The 7,508-nt window shown below is 39.5% G+C and overlaps 1 pseudogene; it reads left to right on the top strand.

The window, feature by feature from the left end:
- Positions 1-623: 623 nt before the first annotated feature.
- On the top strand, positions 624-722 carry LOC122127481 (annotated as a pseudogene).
- Positions 723-7,508: the final 6,786 nt, after the last annotated feature.

Raw genomic sequence — 7,508 nt, 5'->3', positions numbered from 1 at the left:
TATGAACAATTTTTTCACCTTCTTGGCTTTAGCAACTGTTGAAATGGTAAGTATAATAAACAATTATATTTTGATAAAAACCTTCTAGTCTGAGCAGTTCTGTCTGAAATGTTCAACTTTCTAGGATCCCTTGTAACTAAGAGTTGTTTTGTTCAAGATAGACAATTTATGCTGTCAAGGTAAGATATTCTGGTTGATCCTACATGGAAGAAGGGTAAAGTGTCAGGTAGACATTTGTGCAAATAAGACCTCATTTGGAAAAAATTTCAGCTGCAGAAGTTTAGAAGGAGCTCTTAAGTAAGGCTAACTTTAGCTCCACAGAGCTAACTCAGTTGGATAAATAAATACTTGAAAAAGCCATCCCCTTTGGACCTAGCTTAAAATGCTTCAAAGTATGATTAAATCTAAAATGAAAAAGATTTAAAATAGTCATTGACAAAAAATTGCAAACGTAAGCAATCGACTGAACAATATAATTATTTTCCATTATACACAGAATTTTAGGGAAATAAGATCAGTAGCATTGTTAGGAACATCAAGGTTTCCTTGTTACAAATAGGCACCCAAGGATATAATCCTCTATAAATATTGTATCATTAACTATCTAAATTTTAAGACATTACATGCTTCAGCAGCACATATACCCAAATTACAACAATACAGAGATAAACATGGCAATTGCACATGATGATATGAAAATCTGTGAATTATGCCATATTTTTCATTCTTCACATGCAAGAAATGGAAAACAATTATTAAAAAGTTGATTACAAAATTACAAGTGTAACAATACATGTAATTCATATATATAAGTTAGTTTGACATCAGTGTATTAAATCTTCACCTTAAAAAGGCCTTTACATAGCATAATCTTAACAAAACTTTTAAAATTCGACAACATTGTCATTTTATTCCAAAGAAATATACGATAAGCACCTAGTAAAAAAGGAATCTTAAACTGTTTCTGTATGGAATGCAATCTGAAAGGACACATTTATTATTGAACCTATATATTATAAAACAATGTAGTATTCAAAGTCATATCTAGGAAAGAATAAAATAGATTATGGATATTATACAAACAGAATACAGAATATTTTAAAGTATAATTTTTCAGATAAACACCAGAAATATCTTTAGTTTCTTTAGTACTCTCTTCAACAGATAAATTAAAATTATTTCTGATTAAAAAAAGCAAAAACTCGAGGGGGGACCAAGATGGCGATGGGGAAGTAGCAGAATGCCACAGCTTTCCCCAACCAAAAAGAGAATTCAAGTTCCAACGTTTAATCTCCCCAAGAGACCGACAACAACAAAAAGACCAACATCCATTCAAAAACAGGAGGCAGAAAAACAAAAAAATAGAGTTAAACAGAAGAATTTCACAACAGAGAAGCATGAACACCCCTCCTCCAACGTCTATTGGCCACACAGCAGCGTGCCAAGCCATGGCCAGCCCGCCTGGTGGGAGCTGCCGGTGTCCCAGAGACACAGGGGGCTGTTTGCAGATCACCTGCACCAAAGCCCCCTGAGGTACCAGTGTCAGACCTGCTAATCATGACGACTGAAGAAACCTCTGAGCAGGGAACTTACACGAACATCCCACCCCTACCCCTCACTCTCCATTTGAGCAGAGAGGCTCCATGCCACCAAAGCAACTCTGCCCCATGGCAGGAACCCCAGAGATACATGAGATGCCCACAGAACACCAGAGCAGAAGAACTGAAAGGAACTGGTGTTGATCCGGAGAGCGCAAACAGAAACAAACCCCAGCACTCAGAACCTGCACAGAGGCCCCTCCCCTACCCCTCGAGTGCAGGCCGGAGGCCCATCCCGTGTAGTGGACCCGAACAGCGTCAATGGAGGCAGTGACAGAAGAGAAACACATAGAGCCAACACCTCTCAGCCCAGCCATAACCACCTCAATGGAACTCTGACTGCAAGGAAACCAGCAACATACATTACACAGAAACAACAACTAGCACCAGGGTGAGTACCCTTCAGGGGACAGTGTATTCCTCAAGGGAGACCAGTGCTAGTGGGAATCCCCAAACCCCCTACCCCAAAACCTGCACCACAGGACCCACTAAAACCAGAAACTGTTCAAGAGCTCCACTAGCCCATAGAGCACACTCAGCTGGCCACGCTAGAACAAGAGAGACCCTGGAAGTGAGCTTAAACTCCCAAGACAGGAACAGCACCACTGGGTCAAGACACCCAACGGTGGAAGAAATTTGAACTGTGCACTCCAGGCTGTGTAATCTAGGTGGGATACACAGCAGCACAGGTCCAACCAGTGTGCCCCAGGCTGGGGGCCGGGACCAGGCCTGGGGATCCGGTGCCTGAGCAACATAACCACCTCCTCCCAACTGAAATCAGAAGCTGAGAATACGCCTCAGCAAAGGGGAGAAAAACAGGGAACAGCAGCCCCTGGAAATCATGCCTGTGACAGCAAAAGACCCGGGGGGGTTCAGGACAAGAGGAGCCCAAACCCCACAAGAAACCTACCCATATATTCTAGGCTGGGAATTGGAAAGCACAGGCCGCCAGCACCTGATAATAGTCAGGAGCTTAGTCTGGTAAGGTGACTCAGCAGTACAGTGCTTGTCTTAGGTGCAGGAGGCCCTGGATTTGATTCCTCAGCAACACATAAGCAGAAAGGGCCAGATGTGGTGCTATGGGTCAAATGGTAGGGTGCCAGCCTTGAGCTGAGGGACAGCACCCAAGCCTAGAGTTCAAGCCCACAACTAGCCATAAAAGTAAAACAAAACAAAACATCAGGAGCCCATAGCAGATTCCAGCATCTGGGAGAGTACATCCAGCACATCCGAACTTGCCAAGAGCACCTGTAGGAACAAACAGGAGCAGTCTAAGCTGCTCAACCCTTCTAAGGGCTGGAACTGCCAGTGATCTACAGCAGAGAGCCGAGAACCCTGTGTGGGTCAGACCAGCAGCTGGAGGTCGGCCCCCAACAGAACCGAGATCAGGTACAGACTCTCTCTACCAGGACAGAAACAGTAACCAAGCAATGACAGACACCTATTGACCAAGAAAAAATTTCAGATTAGTCTGAAAAAAATCCCTGAATCCCCATGAGAAAATCACAGGGAAAGATTACAAGGTTTATCAACACCTAGGACAGCAACCTATCTCTAAATGCCAGCAGCAACCCAGGGGATAGCACCAGTGGGAGCAAAGTAGGAATGGAAGACAAACACTACATTCAAGAGATGCTGGAGGCAATGACTCAAGAAATAAAGCGAGAAATAGACCAGAAATTGAAAGAAAAAAGGGTCGAAATTTTGAAAGGCATGCAGGAGATCAAACAGGAGAAGCATGCAAAAACAGAGGCAGCTCACACCTCACTAAGTCATGCGGTAAGTGACAAAATAGAGGCAGTACACACCTCATTAAAAGGTGAGATTAGTATGTTGAAAATCAACATCGAATCCATAAATGAGTCCATTTCCTCCATGCAAACCACAATGGAAGCCACAGTTAACAGAATGAACAAAATGGAATACAGAAGACAGAATACATCACCTGGACCAAAAAATGACAGATATGGAAAAATCACTTAAATTATGCCAAAGGGAAATTCAAGAGCAAGCAGATAGTGCCAAGAAATTTAACCTTCATATACGAAGGTGAAGAATATCAAAGCAAGGGAATGCAACACCTATTCCACAAGATAATTGGTGAAAATTTTCCCCATCTCAAAAAAAAAAATCTTACCTACATAACGGAAGCATATAGAACACCTAACAAGCAGGATGCCAGGAGAAATACTTCTAGACACATCATAGTATAAATGATAGATCTGAATGATAAGGAAACAATCTTGCATTCAGCAAAAATGAAGGAGCTATACTACAACAGGAAAAATATTAGAATCGCAACAGATCTCTCCACACAAACACTCAATGCAAGAAAGGCCTGGGAAAGTACCATATGAGCCCTGAGAGCCAATAACTGCCAACTCAGACTGATATACTCGGCAAAGCTAGCATTCACAGTCCATGGAGAACTGAAAATTTTTAATAGCAAATTAAATTAATACATAAACATTAAGCCAGCATTCGAAAGACTAATAAGAGGTGGAACACAACCTGAGAAAAGAACAAGGAACAGGGACCTGCACCCAGACAGGCATTAATAGAAGTCTATCTGAGCAAGCACAGGAGGAAAGGGAAGAAGAAAAACAGTGACCATAATGCATCTCTCCATACTATCTCTTAAGATTAACGGGTTAATTCACCAAGAAAAAGAAAAAGAACTGCAGATTGGATCCTAAAACATGACCCATCCATCTGTTGCCTTCAGGAGACCCACCTCTAAGCCAAACATGCAAACAAACTCAGAGTGAAGTGTTGGAAAAGGATCTACCAATCAAATGTCCCTAGTAAGAAAGCAGGTGTAGCAATCCTGATATCGGACAAAATAAACTTGTCATTAAAATCAATACAAAAAGACAAGGATGGACACTACATATTAATACAGGGAACAATACAAGAGGAGGATATTACCATCATCTACTTACATTCACCAAACATTGGTGCACCCAAATATGTTAAGCAAATACTCTCAAACTTACAGAATAAAATAGATCCAATATGATAATACTAGGAGACTTTAACTCCCCACTCTCACCAAAGGACTGGTCTACCAACCAGAGGATTGGCAAAGAAGCTACCGAATGAAGTGAGGCCATACTTCAAGCAGTACTGACATTTACCAAGTATTTCACCCTAAAAACAACACAGTACACATTTTTTTCAGCAGCTTGTGGTACTTTCTCCAAAATAGACTATATCATAGTTCATGCAAGGAACTTAAGCAAATTCAAGGGGATTGACATAATCCCCTGTATCCTATCTGACCATAATGGAATCAAGCTAGTTCTCAATAACAAAGCATACTGCAGAAATTACTCAAATACATGGAAATTGAACAGCACACTTCTAAACAATGTCTGGGCAATGGAAAACATTAAAGAAAAAATTAAAAATTTCTACAACTCAATGAAAATGAAAATACCTCATAAAGAAACTTGTGGGACACAGGAAAAGCAGTCCTAAGGGCCAAAGTTATTGCCCTCTGTGCCCACATCAAGAAAATAGAGACAGACCAAGAAAATAATCTCATGTTGCAATTAAAACAGCTAGAAAAACATGAAAAAATGGAACCTAAAGTTACTAGACAGAGCCAGATAACCAAACTAAGAGCGGAGATTATTGAAATAGAGATTTGGAGAATCATACCCAAAATTAACCAAACAAAACACTGGTTGAAAAAAAATAAAATTGATAGACATTTGGCAAGATTAAAAAAGAAGAGAGGAAACCCATATTAACAGGATGAGCGATGCCACGGGAAAAATCTCAACACGTACCCAAGATGTCCAAACAATTTTAACGGACTACTTTCAAAAGTTATACTCTCTAAAGAAAGAAAACCTGGCAGAAATGGATGCATTTTCAGAGATATACAAATTGCCCAAATTGAGCAAAGAAGAAGTAAGTCAATTAAATTAGCCAATATCCTACAATGAGATACAGGAAGCAATCAGAAGTCTTCTAACAAAAAAAAAAGCCCAGGACAAGATGGATTCAGAACAGAATTCTATAAGAACTTAATAGAAGAACTAATACCTATACTCCTCAAGCTCTTCAAAGAAACAGAAAAGGAGGGACCTATACCAAACTCATTCTAAGATACCAATAACACACTCATCCCCAAACCAGGAAAAGACTGAACCAAAAAAGAACTACAGGCCAATTTCCTTGATGAACACAGATGCAAAGATCCTTAACAAAACTCTAGCTAACAGAATCCAGAAACACATTAACAAAATACACTAAAACCAAGTAGGCTTCATCTCAGAGATTCAGGGATGGTTTATCATATGTAAGTCAATAAATGTAATCCAACACATCAATAGAGCCAAGGTCAAGAATCACATGATTATCTCCACAGATGCAGAAAAGGTTTTTGATAAAACTCAACATTCATTCATCCTAAAAGCTCTGGAGACAATAGGAATAGAAGGAACATTTCTTAAAACATTAACAGCCATTTACAACAGACCAATAGCTAAACTATACTTAATGGGGAAATGCTACAACCAATTCTCTTAAAATCATGAACAGGATGCTCACTGTCTCTACTCCTGTTCAATATAGCCCTGGAATCCTTAGCCAGGTCAATAAGGCAAGAAAAAACATTAAAAGTATCTGAATAGGGAAAGAAGAAATTAAACTATCCCTTTTTGCAGATGACATGATACTATACCTTCACGATCCCAAAAACTCCATCTCCAAACTCTTAGAAATCAAAAATCACTTCGGCAAAGTAGCAGGATACAAAAATCAATCCAATAAAATCAGTTGCCTTCTTGTACACTGACAATGTACAAGCAGAGAGGGAAATAAAGGAAAGCAACCCCATTCACAATAACCTCCCCCAAAATAAAATATTTAGGAATTAACCTAATCAAAGATGTAAAAGAACTATTTAATTAAAACTATAAAAATTTAAAGAAAAAAATTACAGAAAACACTAGGAAATGGAAACACCTCCCATGCTCTGGGATAGGCAGACAATATAGTGAAAATGGCAATACTGCCCAAATTAATATACAAATTCAATGCAATTCCTATTAAAATCCCAAGGATGTATATCTCTGAAGTACAGAAAACAGGCCAAAAAATTCATATGGAACCACAAAAGACTTAGAATATCCAAAACAATTCTAGTGAATAAAGACAACATGGGAGGGAAATCCATGCCTCACTTCAAACTCTACTATAGAGCGATAATAACAAAGACAGCATGGTACTGGCACAAAAACAGACCCGATGACCAATAGAATAGAATAGAAGATCCAGAAATAAATCCACATATCTACAGTCAGCTGATATTTGACAAAGGGCCCAAAGACCAACAATGGAAGAAACACAGCCTCTTCAACCACTGGTGCTGGGAAAACTGGGCGGCAACATGCAGAAGAATAAAAGTGGACCCCAGCATATCACCATACACCAACATCAACTTAAAATGGATTAAAGACCTTAGCATTAAAACTGAATCTCTGAAACCACTGCAGGCAGAGTAGGAGAGACACTTGAACTTATAGGCACAGGAAAGAATTTCCTGAACAGAGACCCAGGGTCACAACAAATTGGAGTGAGACAAGACAAATGGGACTAACTTAAATAAAAAGCTTCTGCATAGCTAAAGCTATGGCAACCAAGCTAGAAAGACAACCAATTAATTGGGAAAAAATATTTACCAGCAATATATCTGACAAGGGGTTAATATCCAGTATATACAGGGAACTCAAGAAAATAGGCCCTCCCAAACCAAACAAACCAATTAGTAAATGGGCAAGGGAACTAAAGAAAGACTTCTCAGAAGAAGAAATAAAAATGGCAAAGAAACACATTAGGAAATGTTCACCATCCCTGGTTGTGAAGGAAATGTAAATAAAGACAACCATGAGATATGAC

This window comes from Dipodomys spectabilis, unplaced genomic scaffold (assembly GCF_019054845.1).
Source record: "Dipodomys spectabilis isolate Male_0828 unplaced genomic scaffold, ASM1905484v1 ptg000301l, whole genome shotgun sequence".
Lineage (NCBI taxonomy): Eukaryota > Metazoa > Chordata > Mammalia > Rodentia > Heteromyidae > Dipodomys > Dipodomys spectabilis.
Note: the sequence above shows the minus strand (reverse complement) of the source record. Positions and strands in the feature narration are given on the sequence as shown.